The sequence below is a fragment of the Pseudopipra pipra genome, chromosome 15, assembly GCF_036250125.1.
Source record: "Pseudopipra pipra isolate bDixPip1 chromosome 15, bDixPip1.hap1, whole genome shotgun sequence".
NCBI lineage: Eukaryota > Metazoa > Chordata > Aves > Passeriformes > Pipridae > Pseudopipra > Pseudopipra pipra.
This window is the reverse complement of record NC_087563.1, coordinates 5,965,014-5,985,615: the sequence shown is the minus strand read 5'-3', so window position 1 is coordinate 5,985,615 and position 20,602 is coordinate 5,965,014. Positions and strand designations below refer to the sequence as shown.

Genomic DNA, 20,602 nt, shown 5'->3' with positions numbered 1-20,602 from the left:
ATTGAGTTGTGACAGATTTGGCTTTAAATCCTTACTTTCAGGTAGGCAGACAGAAGCTTAAAAATTCATTCTCCCATCATCTAGAAGTAACTTTCTGACCCTTAGTGTTATAAGGTGAGATGAATGCACCCTAGTGTTGGATAGATTGCTGCTTGTACAAAATATGTAATATTTTCTAATAAGGAGAAAATAAATGACTGTGACTCTTCACACTGATGGTTAGAACACAAACTTCTGGAATATGAGAAAATAGATGAAAAACCATTGAGGTCAGAATATCATGACCTTTCTTTGCCTGTGGAAAACAGCTTGTTTGAAACACCAAGGTGTGGGTACGTCCTTTCTTATGTTTATTATTCTATGCCCAACCTTTGAAGTTCATATTTTTGTTCTTTTCTTTTTTTTTTCCTAAAGCTTATAAAACTTAATATGATAGCATGATAGCTCTTGAAAGCATGATCTATCATATCCAAAAATTAATTAAAAGGAAAAGCTACACAAATGGATATGGAAAAGAGCACATGAATATCTTATCAGAGATATCTTGGGTGCAATTTCAAGGTCAGCATAGACCATTGTGAGTCTGTGCTGCAGCCAGAATGGCAGCTTTGATTTCCTCACCTCTGACCCCATATTCCTTCTCCCTACTTATACTGGCAATTGCAAGGGAGCAGCAGCCCAGTCAGAGGAAGAAAACACCACCAAAACCCCCAAATAGCTCCCCACACCCTTCCCAAGACAGCTCTGGCATTCAGAAACCATAGGAACAATTTTTCCTTTCAGAGCAGGTTTGAGTGGGATGTTCCTGTGCAGTTTTGTGGTCAGGATTGGCAGTGCAGGGGGGAACAGCAGATCCAACAATAGTTTTTGGTACTCTGAGAGCAACTGGAGCCTATTGTGGAACTGCTCCTGAAATTGCTCTGAAGGAAATAAAATCCAGAGAACTTGTCCATGAGTTACAATAAATTTTGTATTAGTCCACAGAGGGATTCAGCTTCCTATAAGGTACAATTTTAGTTTTATCTTTAATCAGCAGTACATACAACTGGTATAAACTGGGATCTCTCTTTGCTGAGTGGCACTCAGTAAGTACTGCAGATATCATTAGGTGCAATTTCACCCAATCAGTCATCTCTTAAGGTAAATTAATGTCATAAAAGTGGATTGAGGCTTCTAGTAATCCTCACACCGTTTGCAAGCAGAATTTAAAAAGGTACAGTTCAGATACTTTGACATTGAATTTGACTTGCACTTGGGACATTTGTTTGTCTGATGCTTATGTTTAGGTACATTTACATAAAGTAAATTTAGTGGTGTGATATTAATACAAATGCTTTTTCTAAACAAGTCCAGAAGCAGCACAAAACTCCAAGAACTGTGTATTTAAAAATAAATACTCAAGGTGATGATTACAAACTGCACACTGGTGCTTAGCAGGGAAAAGTTTGCAGTCCAGAAAATGTGCAGAACCATTTATTTATATTATTCAAGGTCATCACAGTAAAGATAGCAAGTAAATTTGAGAGTTATCTTTAAGATTATTAGGAGTGCTGGAAAATCAAGCCCTGACATTATCTATATAAGGAATAAATATGGTTAAATGTGAGCCTAGACAGGTCTGTGACAGATAGCTCTTATTTAAGATAGTTTTTCGTTAAATAACTCTTCTGTTGATCCATGAATCAAAGATAAACTGAGAAATATATATATATATGTGTGTATATATGTATATAGAACAGAATATTTGCCATTATTTCATTTCATGAAAAGTAGGAATCTAAAAAAGAAGCATTCTGGGAATGCTTAAAAGAAACATTCCAGGAATTATCTGCCTTACAAATTAGTATGGTCTAAAGAAGCAGTTAAAGAATTCATTCAAAATTAAAGGACGATAAAGGAAATACAATAACTTGTAAAGAAAAACCTTATTTTGTGAACACATCTTTTATTGTGGTATTTTTTCCCAGTATAGTTAATGGCAGTATGCACATTTACTAATACACTATTTATTTATTTATTTTAATAATTAGTTGGCAAGATCCATCAAACTCCTGAGGAGTTCTGTCATCAAGAATTTTTAAATATAGGAGCCACAGCTGTTTACAGCTGAATCATTCACAGTGTATATCAATCAAGTTTCAGTAAAATGGCACTGATAAAATTGTAAACTGAAAGAAGAATATTTCAGCTTAAAGAATGTGTTGGAGTAACTGAAATAAGGTGTAAAACAGGTAACATCTGTGATGAGTGTGGGTAGAATGGTTTCACTGTGTGCTGTTATGCATGACAGTAATAAATGCATGGAAAATAGTCTTTTTAAAAAACTGTGGCTGATATTGCTTATAATAGAGAGCATAAATGAAAAGTGATTAATAAAATATCCTTCAGTGCAATTACAAATCAAAATAAGAGATACACTAAAACCCACCAAAAGAACATTGTCTGGCAGTCCCAGGCCGTACAGGAATGTCTTCCCACTCAGCTTCTGAGAAGAGGTTTCCATTAGTTATAGGATGTTAAATATCCAACAGAAGTGGTGCACTGTCCTTCTGCTGAAGAAGTTTCCCTGGAATAGGAATTGGATTTAGTTTCAAAGAGAGGATGGGGTGTAGTGTGTATTTTTATGAGGTGCAGCCATTTAGATGTCCTTAACCTCAGTCTGGAGATGTCACTCTTGTTTAGTTCAAGTTGGGCAGCTGCTGGAATGCAAGTGAAAGTGCAAGTTGAAGGGAAATCAGTATGTACCAGAGAGAACAAATAAAGAATATTGGTAAAAAGAGGATGAAAACATGACAATATATGGGTTTGGTTTTCAGTCCTTGCTCCTCAAAGTAATTTAAGGGAAATTTTAAGATAACCTGTGAATAAAGAATTCTTCTTGTTGCCATGGCACCATTTTAGCAACAGTGCAGGAAATATTCCTTGCTTCCCAAATGATACAACCAAAGTTATTTAGTGGAATATACACAGAAAAAAAATTTCTATCCACAAGAATTTAATCTGTGTACAGACTAGAGCTTTTATTGTTACCTTGTTTAATATCATGGAAATTTCTGGAGTTACATGGCTTATAAGACATGTGCCATGAAATGGTCTTAACGTTTTGGGTTCTCCATCTTTAAGTAATGGTCAAGCTTATATACTTCAGGTTTAGAGGCTTTAATTACACAGGAATATTTTATAGTGCTAAGGTAATTGAAACAACTTATTATTCACTCTTGATGTTGAAAAAAAATACTTCTGTCGTATCAAGAATTCTTTTCCACTAGCTGTTTACATGCAAACTGGTTACTTCTAGTAGTTGATTTTTTTCTGTGTAAAAGCCAGTGGGGAATGGAGGGCAGAAAGGAAAATGGGCTTTAAGGAAAAAGGATTGTATCCTTGCCAACTGCATCATGCATGACAAGGGCATGATAGCTCATCATGACAAGGAGTCAGAGAAAAGTGGAGTAATTTAATGTAATCATATGTTTAGAGAAACATAATAAGTAAAAGGACTAATGAATTCAGGTAACACAGATTTGTCTCCTGTGCTTGTCAGGGCCCTGGAACTGAATAAGCATCATTTTGCTGTGTGATAATAATACATCTTCTCCTTTATGCTTTCTGTCTTAACTATTTTAAACTCCACATTCATCAGGTCAAAAGCTAATGCATATTGTGTGTGTGAACAGTAACCTATTACAATGAGTGTATTTATCTTAGTTGCTTAAATAGCTCCAGTGCCATACACTCCTCATCATTGCTGGTGACTTCTGGCACTTGCAGTGTACCCACTACATAATAACAGCCAGGGAATTTGGTGTATATATAACCTAAATATGTCTTCTGTGTATCTGATAGCTGAGATTAATAGCGTGCTTTCCTTGGAAATAGTTTTGCTGAAACTATGCTATCATTTGAACACCATATTTGCATTCATATTATTTTCTATAATCTAAACATTTTCTACAGAAGGAGGGTGTGGGGAAGCTTTTTGTCAGTAACATTGAGTAGCATTGTTGAGAAATTCTCTTCCTATCCCAACTTCTCAGTGGAAAATAACTTTCTACATTGGGTCTAACATTTTCAAAAATTCTCGTAAAATTGAGTATTAAATGTTGGAAAACTCAATGTGTCAGCTAAATAAGCTGTGTAGCAGCTTAAAAATGTAAAGGTTACTTTAGAGTTTGAAGTATGAGCACAAGATCCACATTCTCCAGTTAAGGACACAGTTTCTCTCAAAACAATTCTCTCAAAAGCTTCTTCAGAATGGTTCTAATACTTGGTTCCTCATTACATTTCTTGCCAGACAAAGTTGTACTTAAAATTTTCTCCTCTAAACGTGAACAAAACCAAGGAAGTACAGTCAAATGGAACTGAGTTTTTGAGCTTTTTCCTAGTTCTGTTAGGGCAAGCTCAGAATATTTGAGAGAATACAAACATGTTTCATCTCCAGTTTCATTCAATCTGTTTTCACTTGCTTGACAATTCAATATGGATATTTGAGAATTTTTTTTGCTCTTCTTTCCTTTTTAACTCTCCCTTTCTCTCCAACTGTGCTCACTTATTTTATATATATATCATTTCACACTCATATTTTTCACCTTCTTCACTGGAGAAAATAGGCTACTAAGGCTGTTCACTTTCTGAAAGTTGTTTTTCTTTCAGCTCTGTTTCCCTAAGGGGGCTAAAATAAGGGAAATGTAGAAAGCTGAAATGGAAAATTTAGGATTTTTACTACCACATAACAAAATGCTTGGCTTGGGTAGGGAGAAATCCATATTCCATTTTTCTGGAAAAAGGAAAGTTGTCTCCAAATCTCGATTTTGGACAAAAAAAAATGGTTTGCTTCTTTCTTAGAAGAGAATGTTTAGTAGTCAGAATTGTTTGTCTCCATGATCCCAGTGTGTAAGAAGTGGTTGGACTAATGTTTTGGTTGTTTTAGCGTGAAAAAATCAGCTCTTAAAACTGAGTTTAAAACTGAGTTTAAACTGCATTTAAACTAAGTCCATTATGATTCTGCACTGCAGCCTTTGAGGTAACAAAGGCCACAGCTACTACTTCATGTTGGATGGAATTAATCTTCACACTGTTAATGTCTTTTTTTACCTTTATTGTGTAAATGTGTTTATATATCATTGAATAAATTTGGCAATATAAATGCTAAAACTTAAACCAGGATTATTCTTCGCCAAATATATTGGTATATACATAGTCATTGTTGTCACGAGTAAATTATTTCTGTGGGTTTTCAAGTTGAAGAAGAAAAAGGTTTTCAGATTAAGGAGAAAACATACCATACAAGTCCTGCTGTGATATCCTTTGCCCTTTGCTTGAAGTCTTCCCTAGTTTAATCAGAAAAGATCTTACTAAGCATCCTGTGCATACAAAGTACCACCTTCTATGAAAAAAAGAGTGGAAGCAAAACCTCCTCCTTGTTCCTACTTCCCATGCCTGTTCCTGTTATCTCTTGACCTTTCCTCAGTACTTTGTCTCCATATCCTTTCTCTGGTGTTTTCTAGCACTGTAGCCAGCAGCGATTTTGATTTCCATTCCAAATCAGAGGAAGGCAGAGCAGAGTGATCTTTGTGAAGCTGTTTTGGGGTGAGAGCAGGGACCACCAGCAGTAGCAGTATATGTGTGCAGTGTCCTGCTAGCCCATTACCAGCCCCAGAGTCATGAACAATTTTTTTGGTTGTAGTCAGCACATCTGTCTTCCTACAGTATTAGTTGTTGAAACCAAATGTACTGCAGAACTTCTGCAGCTTCCCTGGAGTACAGCACCCGGGTATCATAGGGAATTACATAAGCTTAAAAGTATAGGATTTTGTAGTGGTTTATTAAAGGGAGTCCCTGTCTGTGTCCTGTGATTAATCCACAGGTTTGTTGTACTCCTACACAGGTACTCATTTGCACTCCTGGACATTATTTATGAAATGCAGATGCTTACTGAATGTTACCCAATGTAGTTTATTCAAAATGGTTGTCAGCAGGTCTAAGGGTTGGCTCTGAAAATTAAACCCAGACTGATACTTAGGGTTTGGTGACTTAAGAGGTGTTGACATGCAGTTGTGCACTGAATGCTTCCAGCAGAGAGGGGAGTTGAAACAAACACTTCTACAGCAAACTTGAGGCTGTTTGGTTAGTCACTGCTGTTGGTGATCTCAGGATTTACAGCAGGCATGACGAACTCACTGAGATGTTCTCTCAGTGACAAAGACAGCTGTCCCTCTCCAATAGCACCTGATCCAGTACCTGTGTGTTGGAAGATGTGTCGTTTCAGACACACAGGGTAGCAGACGGGATCATGGGGGAATGGCAAACCACCTACCTTTCAGGTAGGCCTGTCTCTGAGGCCATTTCACAATCCCCAAAGTTTTATTTCATATTTATTTAATGCCAGCATATGACTATTTACATGCAGTTTCCCCCCCCCCCTTTGGTTTATTCCCTCGAATCAGCTTACTCCAGCATACACATAATTTCTCTAGACAATGTATCACCTCCTCTAGGCTGTCTCACATTCTGTCTGATTGCAGCTCTTTCCAGTGCACACGCTGTGTTCCCGGTCCTTACCATCCATAATACATTGTAACCATAGATACCATGCACAATTCAAACAGGAATCTTCAGGGCTCCACACTTTCTTTTGTAAATATTTTGATGAAAAGAGTGATTATATTTCAGATCAAGGCTTCAACAGAATACTAGTTAAAAACATTGATTAAGAAAATTAAAACTATGTACTCAGCTGTGCGTATCCCGAAGGTGAAGTTGAAACTGAGATTCACAACTACTGCACATCAGCACGAAGTGCTACTGAAAGGTGGTTTATTTTTGTATTAGTGATCTCTCAAGGCCTGATCCAAAGTCACTTGCAAGGAAGGTAAGGCTTTCCATTGATTTTAATTTGCCTTGAAGCATAGATATTTTATAGTTTTAATTGATATCTTCAAAATTGAGTGTTATGCAGTTGGTAAAGTGGTGAGGATTAATTCAAATGTAAAATAGTGTTGTTATGTTCCATTCTGGTCTTAGGCAGCATGCACATCAACTACTACTGCAGAAGTAGTTGAACTGAATTTTTGAAGGGAAAAAAAAAATCCCATGCTTATAATGACAATATTTTTGATTTAATATCGTCCTTAACCTCATTAGGGAAATTTTTTACAAGCATTTTTTTTTTGAAGCCGAAGTTCTGTCTCTGTATATGGCTATTAAAATCATTATACATTTTTAGGAGTAAATAAATTTAGGAGAACAGAAATGCATAATGCAGCACCCTTTTATCAAGGGCATATACCACGCACCAGATGGAAAACAAACTGTGTTTACAACATTACCACTATCGCCACTGACACTACTAGATCTACAATATGTTATAGCAGCAGCTCCATTAACCTTGCTAGTTCTGTTGGAGTTGCCTGGTACTTTGCCCAATCTGTGTTTGTTGTCAGCAAATGGATCAAATTAGGAGATTTTCATTCTGTTTATTGACCTTTTTTCCTCCTTCCTCAATTTAGGCCATAGTTCATTCAAAATTGTTCTACTATTGCTCTGTAAAATACTGAGAATAGATGGCTCTGGATCTGTCTGCTACTACACATGGAAATTATACTGTCTTACCTCAGAGGTGAAACTTTAGGACAACCATTGATAGCAAATGTGCTGTAAAAGCACCAGTTTCTCCCTAGTTGGTGGCCGTGGTTGGTGATGTGCTCTCTGAGGCTGTTGACCTCTACCTGCATCAGGACACACTGCTGTTTTTGAAGGCAGGTTTGCCCACAAGATCTTTAACTTTTCGAATAAGAGCAATCCTCACCACTCCAATTTATATTTTTAACATAGCCATATGTATTTGTTTGGTGGTTTGGGGACCGAGAGAGAATGTTTTATTTTTTAAATGAGTTAACTAGAAGAGTGATTGTTACCCTTCCTTTGATGCTTTCACTCCAGACTAGTTGAAAGGATGTTTAGTTTCTAACCTGTGGCCTGTCTCGACTTCACGCCATCGTTCCATTATCAGTTCAGTTCAGCAGGAACCACTGCAGTCCCATATGTTCCCAAAATTCCTGTGTTTGTGCCCCAGGAATTCACAGGCAGCCACGTGACAACCCAAGTCTGTGAACTGATCCAGCCCAAACAGAACGTTTTGCTGCTGCTGTGATTTTTGGCTGGGTACATTTCCCACCTCACTGTGTGACTGCAAGAGCACTTCCACCTCAAGGGAGAACAGAGCCAAGTCCTGTGGGTGAGGAGGACAGTCACTCCCCTCCCTAATGATGCTTACCAGATTAAACTGATTGTGGGCAAAGATATGTTAGCTAGACAATTAGAAAGCCTTAGGAAGCCATTTTCAATTAAATTATTATTTGGAATGAGGTGGTGTCTTCCATGTACCTACTGGCAGACACCTAAGCCATTTCTTGGCATTCTGTAGTTATTTCTTTTTCCTTGGCAGTTCATTCATTAACATTATAAAGGAAACAAAGCTGTAGGGGTAAGAAAATTATTTCAAAGACTGAGACAGAGGTAACCTGATGCTGGCTTTGTGCAACCTCCCTTCCACTTCTTCCTGTTGTGTGAGTAGCACTGAGCAGGCAGCTGTGATTTAGATCAACACTACTTGCCACAGCAAGCTGAATAACCCCCTGACCTTCAGTTCTATTGTGATACACAGGTTTCATTTTCTCTGAGCTGAAAGCAACTTATACTGAAGGGAAAATAAGGCCTGCTTCTCAATTTAGACAGGATTCAAGACATTGCATCAGCAGTCAGGCAGACTGAAACAGTAGGGTTTTTTCTACTGTATAAAATATGGCAAATTTAAAAGTTGAGTGTTTTCTTGGTACCCTTAGGTTCACCTACAACTTGCATGGGAAAAAGAAAAAAAAAACAAAACAATAAGTTTAGGCTGGTGAATGAGAAATAATGAATGTAAAATAAAAATTTAGGAATTCAAAATTTTCTGCATTGCATCTTTGCAATACCCTCATTCTGCATAATGCATGTCTGTGTGAGGACAGCCAGAGCAACTATAATTCCAAACATTTACCCCCAATTAATTCTTTCAAACTTAACTATTGTATGAAGCAGTTTGAGTCCAAGTCTTTATAGCAGTGATAGGTAGGGGTTGCATAGGCTGAAGCCATTTGGTTTATTCCTTCTTAATCTATCATAACTATTTACAAAAATATGGTTTTACCTGAAAATATTGTCATGGGCACAGTGTATGTGCTGTCTATGAGGTTTCTTTTGTGTTGGCTTCTGTGCAGAGCTGTCACAGTGGATGAAGCCAAGCAGTCATGGAACAGTTGTGGAGGCCTCCATGTGATCTGTCATATTTAACAGGCTGCAGCATGAGGCTGAAATGTGGGATCTCCTGTCACAGCAGAGTTGAAGCAGTGCTTTTCTGGGTACCTGATAATAGAAGAGGTCACTTTTTAGAGCAACTTACCTCATAGTAAATGGTGTAAGAGAAGCACTGGTGAACCATCATTCATTGGAGCCTGCTATAGACAGTTCTTTGTCTCTAACAAGACAACAGGGAAGCCCAAATTGATAGCTGAGTCCTGCAGATATCACTTGTGTATTCATTCCTTCATGTACTTTGCCTGCAGTGTTTCTGAAAGATAAAATAGTGCTTCGGTTGATGAGAGGGAGCGGATAGGAAGAACTGTTTGGACATAATGAGAAATAAGATATCTTAAAGTAGAATCTATTTGTTTCTCTTTTTCACTAACACTCCTGACACGATATTCTTTTAGAGGCTTCGTTATGAGCACAGTTTTATCTATACTGCATGTGGGCAGATATGTAAAGGAGCAACAGAAGGGAAAGAATAAAAAAGGAGAGAGAAACTAACAGCCACAGAGCAGATACCAAGCTTCTGTGAAAGCATCAGTCAGGATAGGAAATGATAATCTTCCCTAACAAAGAAAAAAAAGTCTGAATAGGAGTGCCCATGATCAAATAAAGAGTGACCCTGGCTGCTCCAGTCCAGTTTGGTATTGTATCTTTGTAAGCCTCCTGCTCTTTTGGTCATTCATTAGTACAGTAAGTTTCTGTGGACAGTATTTTACTCAGATGTTATTGCAGTTCTGCTTGTGGGCACAGATCCAGAATCATGCAAAAAAGGCAACAGTGTATGGACTTAATAGTTGTCCTCTGATAGACTGCAGCAGAAGTTGCAATATTAAATAAGCAGGAAAATGCATTATGCATGGTGCCCTAATATCTGCAGCTATTTTTCTTGCCCTTGTTCTTTATGCTTTTATACCATCTTCATTCCATTGTTGGGATTCTATCTTTAGAGACATGCCACTTTAATCTATTCACTTAGCAGCCTTTGCAGAAAGAATAAGTTCAAGCTGTTCTTCAAAAGATTCCTTGGCCCCCAGCGTTATGTTTACACTATTGCTTTACAGCTCAGGGTGGTTTGGGCCTCAGTGGACACTAATTTCTGCCAGATTTGTTACAACTTGTTATTCAATATCTTCACCAATCATCTGAGTCTTTTAATTGCTAATCAAGGTTGCAGTTAGCAGTAGTGAATAGCAACAGGGGTTAATAAAGACATGGACACAAAACTGCAGTTTTATCCGAATATATAATCCTTAAAAGAAATTAGTATCTGTATCCTCTTCTTGGAGTACTCACTCATCTCTCACTGAAGCCCCCAATAATCATGACTCCTCATAAACCATGGATCAAAGGTATTTTAAAAGGTAAATTTTATGGGGCACTCTTAATTCTATTGAGTTGTGTTGTTTTGCAGCTGAAAATTTATAGAAATGTGTGCAAGGCAAAGCTCTGCACAGAGAAACCTAACCTGTCCCTAGTGGTCCTACACACTTCCTCAAAATAAACAATGAGAATTACTAGATATCTTGACTTTTATACAGAAAAAAGTATTTAGTCTTACTAAAATATAACTAGAGAGGTACAGCTGTACTTACAAGACCTGGCTAATGACAGCAATGGCTTTTCGTGACATCTGTTTGGTAGGCTTCAGACTGACCTTGTCAAAGTTAAAAGCTCATAACATTCATATTTTGTTTTTATAGCATTATGATTCTGCATAACAGTGCTAAACACAAAACCACAGTATAATTATCCTGTCAATCAACCTGCCAGAAAAGGCATTTTCCACCAGCTTTGCACCTACTAAACTGTAAATAATTTATAAAATTAAAAGTCAAAACTAAGTGGAGGCATTTTGGGGCTAGTTAAGCACTTGTCAGAGCTCTGTGGTTTAAGTGACCCCACACACTGAGCTCTGGTTGCTTCTATCCTGGGAGTGTGAAAGTGGTCATTTGTCTTTGTATTGCTGTGCTTGCACCTAATAAAAATATCAGGCTGTTAATAGAGCTCTGAACAGGTGTACAGTGTATGTTGTAATGATGTTTTATTCATTTGAATTTCCAGCCCATTTAGTCTCATCCAACAAATAACAAAAATATTTTCTTCGTTATCTCCAATTAATGTAAATGTCAAATGTTTGAATGTATTATCACACCGATAATTCACTGCATTTGTTGATTTGTGGAGTATTTGCATTAAAGTGACAATTAAAACAGGGGAAAAGTAATCCAGATTGCATGTTCTTATCTGTTGTCATGCTCTTAAAGAGATGTTGGACTTGCTTCTGTGAGATCTACTTTTGACTCTGCTAAACAAGTTGTCTAAAATCTTTGAGTTTACCATTGTTTCTGGCTGGTCTTTTAAAAATTCAGTAGTTGATTTGTATTCATTTTAAAACAAGGATTATTGGCTGTCCACTGAATGTTCTGTTGCTATGTGTAATATGTTGGCTTGATTTTGGCTGGGATGGAGTTAATTTTCTTCCTAGTAGCTGGTACAGTGCTATGTTTTGGATTTAATTACGAGGGTCATGCTGGTAACACAGGGATATTTGAGTTGCTGCTGAGCGGGGCTTGCACAGTCGGGCACTTTGCTTCTCATGCTGCCCTGCCAGCGAGCAGGCTGGGGGTGCCCAGGATGCTGGGGGGACACAGATAACCTCCAATGACCTGAGGGATATTCTCAGCACATTCCATAGTGTCATGCTGAGCAATAAAACTGGGGGGAGTTGGCCAAGGGGCTGATGACCCACTGCTCAAGGGCTGGCTGGGCATTGCTCAGCAGGTGGGGAGCAATTGCATTGTGCATCACTGGCTTTGTATATTCTTTTATCATCATTATTATTATTTTCCCATCCTTTTCTGTCCTATTAAATTGTCCTTTATCTCAAGCCCCAAGTTTTACCTTTTTTTCTGATTGTTTGCCCCATCCCACTGAGGTGGAGGGAGTGAATGACCGTGGTGCTCAACTGCCTGCCAGGTTAAACCACTACACATGTTAAAATTGAGTTGACAGATACTAATCTCTCATAACAGGCCTGTTCAGAGGGCAGAACACTGCTTTATGGATATATAAAAACAAGTGGGTTCAGATAGGATAGAGCCAATAAAATAATTCTCAAGGGTTTACCTTTCCTTGTGCTTATTTGTAACTTAGTCTTGTGCCTGACCACTCAATTATAGTGAGGAAATGAATACTTCTCACCTATCTCTCAGTGCTGTCTTTCCAGCTCAATTAAATATTTTTAGAGTAAGTGGAACTGAAACTCTTAAGAAGCATAAAGTATTTCAAAGGCCTGAAACACATGTTGTAAAAGTCAATCACACCTAAAACTGGGCTTCTTAATCTCAGTTGAAATATTTGAGTAGGAATTACTTCCGTAGATGTAAATATCCTGTAGCTGTCACTCAAAGTAATGACCAAACTATTTCTACTTGTTTGTTTTGGTATTTTATTCATTAGCTTTTGGTCCTGTTGCAGTGCCATGCTGGGGCAGTGATCTGTGTGTCCCACTGCAGCACTCCCCAAGGACAGTGTAGGGGGCCAGCTGACACTGGGCCTGGGTGAGCAGGAGCCTGCTGCTTTCAGCATGTTCTGCAGATATCTGGAGAGCACATTTTGGGTGTTACAAACAAGAAAAAAATTATTACAGTCACATGCTAATTACTTAGCACCTCTAGAGCTGCTCTTACTTGGTTCAACTCCTAGATCACTTGGTTAGATCCTTACCAATATTTGCTACCTGTTTTCTTTATAACTTTTTCAGTTTTTTTTTTTCTGTTCGAAAGTTAAATTTTACATGAACTTTATAAATGCAGATAATAATTTACAAATTGCCCTTTCTCACATGGAGAAAATATGAAGCCAAACCAACCTGTGAATCCACCCAAACTACATCTTATCATCACATACTCTATGTGGAAGGAGTCATGTGGTGGAGTCATTACACTTTTCCTCCAGGTTTTACATATGATGAAAATCTGCTGTGCTGAGAATATTGGTCATGTTTAGTTTGTTATTATTAACACTTGTGCAAGTTTCCATGGAAAGTCATTTAGTATTGGTGAAGAACCACAGAAATACTCAATTGCATTTCCCATCCATCCTTCCTTCCCTCCACTTGTAAGAACTAAACATTGGTGGTGTTTCCCTAAAAAAGGACTTTCCCTCCACACTGCTCAGCTTTGGTTTTGGTAGAATTTTAGTAGAATTCTGGTAGAATCAATGCCTGTGTGTAAGTATAGCATATCAAAATTGGAGTGTGCAATCCCACACGTTTCTGTTTCATGTAGAGTAGGCCTGTCTAGGAATTTAGTTATGGGAATGGGAGACAGGAACACAGTGGTGCTTGTGGGAAAGGCATGACTGTGCTATTGTGTAGTCATATATTTATGAACGTACCACATGCTGAGATTCTGTACCTTTTTTAGATTGCTGAAGCATTGAAGGGCTGCAAGGATATGCTGCTTGTGTTTTTCTCTCTTACAAATAAACCAGAATTACTTACTTATTATTTTACAGTGACTGGAATTCCAAATTTTGCAAAAAGTGTCAGCCTCTTACCTGCCCACTCTTGTTTCTGCACACTCTCCTCTGAGATTGTCATGTTAGGGTTTTAGAAACAATGAAATTTTACATTTCTCCAGCATGATAGGAGGAAAATAATTAGGGAAGGTGGGAGAGTTGCAGGAGAACTGGATGGTCTGAAGTGCAGTGGATTTTGCAAGAGTATCTGGACTGTAGTTAGTTTAGCTCTTAATAAATGAAATGAGAGGGAAATTTGCAACATAAATTCTATGTCTCAGATTCAGCAGATGGCAAAAGTTGTTTAGTACCTCGGATTTAAAACATAAAACTGAAATACTAGATATGGGCAAACAGTGATAGAAATGTAGATAGGAAAATATTTAGACATTTGATGTAGACTTTACACACTTCGTGCATGAGTTACCTGAGAGCTGTGAGGGGTTCATGTTGCTCATTTTCTAAAGAAACTCCTCATCCCTGTGATCTGACTTTAAAGCTGCTTTTGTTATGCCTACAGTGGTTCAAATCAAATTCCTGAATTTTTAGACGTTGCTTTGATTTTTCTTTTTCTCTGTTACCTTTGCAACATCATCAACATTCAGAGAACCAAATAATGATCCAGCAAGGTGTAAAGTAGTTGGCATTATTAATAAAAGCAACAGAGGAGGGACCTGAAGGGAAGCAGAGAGGGAGTATTCCTAGGAAGAACTTGCTTAAAGTTATTCCATTTCTGTAGCTGAGGTCACAGGGGACTGTCTTGTGTGGTAAAGCTTTCATGCTTCATGATCACACAGAAAATTTAATCCCACTCTGGTTAAAAATGCCAGCTTCATGCCACTGCAGAGAAAAGCATACAGCTTATGAGTGTGTAGAATAAATACAAGAAGAAAACATTGCAAAATACGTTCATGCAGGCTGAAAGGTTTTCAGTATAAGTTCATAATAAAATCTTGATAGGAGCTGAAATGTACTGTGTAAAACTATGCAAATTAAGAAATGGGTACAAGGTGGGAGAAGATGAAACAACCCATTGTATAACTTATAGACCAGCTCTCATGGAAAGATGGCTTTATACAATCCTACACAGCCCCATTATGGGTGTAATATATGGAAGACAATATACTCTGGTTGACTGGGAAATAAATTTAGATGCAGTAGGCAAAATCAGGGGTAGCATAAACTGGAAATAACAAATGGATCTGTACATGTGAGCAAGGCTTTGTGGGACAAAGTCTTTGAAGTTACGGAGAAGATGCTTTCTCGAACAGCTTCCTCTAATTTTATATCATGGTAAATTAAAAGTATAATGAATCTTAATTTTCTATCTGCAGACTTTCCTGAATTACAAAGGAGGGAAGGAAAGCAGAAAAAAACCCCCACCACCCTTTCTTTAATTCTTCAGGATGTTTTTGTGGGTTTGGGGGGTTTTTTGTTTGTTTTTTTTTTTTTTTGGGGGGTATCTTTTTTTAACTTGGAAGATTCACTTAATTGCTTCCAGTTTTTGCTGAAGTCTTGGCATTTTTAACTCATAAAGTCCCCCCTGTGTGGGGCACTGTCACAGCCTGTGCAGACCTTCAGTGCTGGGGAGGTGGGGGCAGAAATCCATGTAAGCCTGCTGCCCTGCTACCCTTTCCTGTCACAATCTCTTGAGGTGCTTTATGAAATAAGAGTTATTTTATGACAGGAAAAGCAAAAATGCTTCCATTTCATGGTTGTTTTGAGTCAGTCTTTTTATGTTCAATCCCTTTTATCCACGCTGTTCTGTGTCACTGTCTTGGCAGTTGTTCGGCTTTGGGTCAGGCGAGTGTCTCAGGAGAATACAGTTCAAGTGTGCCCAAAAAGAGAAAGAAAGTGGGTCTTTTTAATATGAGTTAAAACCCTTTTATTTTTTCTTTTTGCCTAACTTAATATAAACTTTAAATCCAGGACATTACATGATTCAATTTTAAGTTTCAGTGGGAGGGGTTTTTTCCCCTCCAAACAAATTAATTGACCTACCCCTAGTTGAAAGTTATTTGTTATTCCCAAATTCTCTATTGGTTCTAAAAGTCCAGATGATTTTCTTAGATTTCTTGGCAGTTAGGGATATGTGTAAATAATTGGTAATAAAAAGGAAAAGATTGCAGTGGGTAAAGGGAATTACATATCTTCCCATTTCATTCAGGGAATATATCATAAAGAATATGTTTAACCAGAGCTTTTTAGAGTGCTCTTACATACACCAAACAAGTTAATCTAATTTCCCTGCAGTCATTATAACCAACTTTTATCAATTACTTGAGTGATTAGCCAGGACTACATCATAGCTGACAAAGTCTTTCCATGCACAATAATGTAAACTGTGGGAATTCATGCCTCAGATTTCACTTTGAGTAACTCAAATCTGATGAGCAACAAAAACTCAAAACATAGTAATTTGTTGTAATTATGGGCTATCATTTAAATAACATTTTTGCATCTAATCAATGCATAGGATCAGTTATTTCTGATCACTTGTAGTAAAACACAGTGATACTGATAAAGGAAAAATGAAGAAAGTACTGGAAAATAATCTAACAAACTGTTAGTGTTCAGATTGTAATTTACCAATGAGTATCCAAAAAATACCCAAACCCTGAACAGGAAAAAGCAAAGATGCTTTACAAATATCTTTCCCTTTGTAGTTTCCCCTCGAAGAAATAGCAAGGAGTGTTCAACTCCAGTGTATTTTAAGTAATTGATGAAGAACAATTTTCCTGGCAATTACTTTTAATGTCTGTATCTCAAAGAATAATAATATTTGAGCCTGGGGCCGTGCAGTCGTATCTTCTGCTGTCTGCATTAGAAATAATGCTTAGATTGTTGTGCTTAATTCTATAGTCCTTGCTGTCTTTGTAGCACTCTGCATCATAGCAAAATATAGTTGAAGAAGTGTGTTCTATTTTTTCTTAAGTTATTTTAGAGTAACTATGCCTTAGTATGTGCAGGGAGATAAACTAATCATAACGTTGTGTGTGGTGCTAAAGGGCACCAGAAGTGAGCCTGAGTGGAGACAGATAAGCTTGTGCAGCTTTGAGAATTTTTAAAGCCACCATGTTTTGGGTTTTTTTTTTTTAAATATTAGAAAATTATTTCTGGCCTGCCCCTGAAAACGCTGCGTTAATGAGATCACATGCGGCAGGAAGCTCGGATCTGAGCTGAGAAGCAAAAAGATATTGTGATTTGCTCAAAATTCCTTTACCATCTTTTTTCCCAGTAATGATTGAATGACTTCTGAGAGAAAGGAGCCTCAATGGTGTATTTCTGCAGCTCTGTGCTCAGTAGCAAGGCCAAGCAGCAGTGTATTCAGTGATCCCTGTGAATTAGGGCTGCTTTAGGGATGTGGCATGTCCCAGTGGGCACCCCAGCAGATGAGAGCAGTTGGGAAGTAATAAGCCTCTACCATTCAGGATCAGTGATTTATGACCCCAGGAATAATGCAAAGGGTAAGTCAAATCCGCCTTTTTAGACACCAGAACAATAACAAAGTGGACACTTTGCTCAGTGCCTGATTTCTGCAGCACCTTCCAGGAGATGTGAGACCAGGTTTACACACAGACAATCATCAGCCTCTCACTTTTTGAGTTTGTGTCTCTGAAGTAGAATTTCCTTTCTCAATTGGCACAGCTGAGGCAGTTCCAGGCACACATGATTATCCACATGGACATACATGGGTAATGCTGGTAGGCGTGCACTTCTCTGCTTGGGAAAAGTCTGTAACCAGGGCTGTGTTTACAAGGCTGATAAAATGTTGCCAAGTAAAAAATTGTGTACCATGTACCAGTGGTGTGTTGCAGGAGGTTCACCTATAGCACTGTATGTGCACTCACACCAAAAACAAATTCGTGTCTTAACAGAGCCTACAGTGTTTAGGTTCATCTGGGTTTTTTGGTGCTTTGGGAAGATTATAAATGAAGAGTTAATTGAACAACAACAAAATACGTATCAAGACAATCCCACGACCTATTTTTTGATAATTGTTTCTTCTCTTAAGAGAACATTACCTCTCTCACAGATGGTCAGAGTGATGCATTTGGGGAAATCAGCCAAACTTGGCTTTTTTCCTGGTCTCTCTGCTTAGTAACTGCAGCATTTAACCCCAGAAGTATTATTTAACTTTGCTCCAGATACCATTTTAATCAACAATACTAGACTTCACAGTTGGAAAACTCCTTTTAAGGTGTCAGTATTTTGGACTTAAAGAAACCAACTCTGCCAAAGTAAAGTTTGCTTACTTTCAAATCACTTGAGAAGGGATTCCTGTAATATAATTTGTAAAAAGGTTAATGAATCAGGTATTGCTTGTATTAGTAGGAGTTGATCTTCCAATAGCGAAATCAGTTGTGTGAAGGAAAAGATATTTATTCCCCTCATTCATAGGAAGATTAAACAGTTGGAATACTCATGTAGAAGCTGGGTGATTTCACTGTTAGGTCGAGTTCCTACTCTGGGACTAAAATCCAGGACTTAGTCTCTCTTTGTTATAGCACCTTATGCTTGTCATGGTATTTTGCAGTGCCTTTGGTGTAAATTTGAACATACAAAACCGATGAAGTGCTCAAGCACAGGTAGGGGGGGATTGAATAAGGAGAGCTTAACACTTCATATCTGTCTGTGTGGTTGCCATGGGCAGAGGAAGCTGTACATGAGGCAGGGAACTGGTTCCTCTCAAGTAGGGGGACTCTCCTCAGTCAGAAGCATCCTGGTGGTCACAGGTGAAGAGAATGGAGATACCCATCTTGTCCACAGCGAGCTATGAGTCAGGAAAAAAAAAGGAGTTGGATGTCTCACCTGTGCTTTTTCTTCTCTCTCTAATATTTGTGAAGGCTCAGAACTTCCACAGAAGTTGTACAAATACCACTTTTAGAGTAGTAGGAAACTGCAACTGAAACAATGATGTTTGGCCGTGACAGCTCATTCGGTACAAGCTGAGCTCTTGTAAGAGGTGTGAGAAATCATCCTCTCCTTACTCTTGGAAAGAGCTTCTATGAGATTTCAGATGACCTGCAGTTTTGTTTCTTTACCCCAGTGCTGTTCTGCAGCTTGAAGACAGAGTTTCTTCACAGAGAAGTTTGATTTTTTTACTTTTTTTCCAGTTACTGCTTTTGTGGAGATTATTCCCCTTCTCAGTGTTTCTAGGTGAGCTGAGCTTCCATGCTGCTGCAGGATGCTTTGGGTTTGGCTCCAAGCCCAGAATCTCAGCACATTCCTCTTAATGGACTTGATTTGATTTTTTTTTTTTTTGTATCTGCCTGCTTTTCTCTTTGCTGTCTATTGTTTAGTCCAAGCAAAATTTTATTTGTATGATAAGCATGAGCAGGCCAGCCCTCCCCTTGCACGGCTAGATATTTCATTTATTTCCAACTCTGCTTTGCTTCCCCTCCTTGGAGCTGAGATGAAGCTGGTTCTGACACTGTTTCACTGCAACACAGGCAGGGGTAGGGAGCCTAGAAAGGCAGAAAACATTTTAGCAATAATCGAGCCAGAAATTATTTTTATGTAATATTTTATTCAGATAAAACTATATTTACTTCTTTTCAAAAGTTCATAAAGATTGTTTTTAAGATGCTAAAAAATCAGCTGTTTAAGAAGTCTATTAACTCTTCAAGTTCCTTAGAACACACCCATCATTTTTGCAGAAAATGAGAAATTCTCTTTCCTCCCAGAACTGTGTTCCTTTCTGAACACTTCAAACTGTGGACAGGTCTCCTTTACCAGAATAGGCTGAAGCAACCTTTCCCACATCCCACATGTTATCACTCCCTGACAGTTGACAGCAGAGCTTTTCATGTTTGGTCTCCTTAATCTATTCGAGTACAAAGATCTGGTTTAGTGCAAGTGAGCTCTTTTTAAACTGCTTAAAATAACCTGTGTGTTACAGATTAAGAGGTTATGGAACACCCAGACGAGCAGTTCCCTGGCAAATGGGAGGGAGTGTTACTCTGATCTGGAGTGGCAAGGCAAGTGTCTGTCCCTCTGGGAAAGCCACGTGCACGGCTGCTCATCTCTTAACACCTCTGCTGGCAATTATCCAGGACTTGCTGGGGGAAGAGGCTGTTTGTGTATTTAGTGTTATGAGAAAGGATCTTAGGTATAACTGTCCAGCAGCTGAAGCAATTAAATTCATTTAGATATGCTACAGAGGATGTTTCTGCTGAATGCAAATGTAAATATTGGGAAGGCAACCAAATATTAAAAAGAAAGAACCTGTTTTAATGGATTAAAACACCTCATTGTAGAGGTGTTCCTTAATGTTGTTTCATAGTTTATTTCAAAGTTGCTGTAATATATTAAAGCAGAATAGTTTGTGATTTGTTCATAATGAACAATTCTGTTTGCTTCTAATTTTCAGATCTCTAAAAAAAAAAAAAGAACACAGGAAGAAACAAAGCAATTCTTTTAAGTAATTGCTTTTATTCCATTCCAATTATTTTAATAATAGTGTTTAATGCCAGCTTCCTAAAGGCCAGTATGAGTTAGTCATTACCTATTTAGAATACTCGCTCAGCTATTTACTGTTTGATATTAAGCACAAATGGTGTCTGTTTGAACAATAAAGATTATTTCTTTCCCTTTACATGTGAACATCACTCCATAAAGAGCTCTGTATCCCATGGAGATGTTAGGAGTTTGGTCCAAAACAGTGATGTGCTGGAGTGTAAGTACTGTTAATAGGCAAATGTAGCCCTGCCTTAAAATGGGAATTGTGTGT

The 20,602-nt window shown here is 38.0% G+C and overlaps 1 protein-coding gene across 15 annotated transcripts in view; it reads left to right on the top strand.

The window, feature by feature from the left end:
• The window catches only part of TENM2 (teneurin transmembrane protein 2), a 1,078,265-nt gene that overhangs the window by 194,289 nt on the left and 863,374 nt on the right, over positions 1-20,602 (top strand). The window lies entirely within an intron of this gene.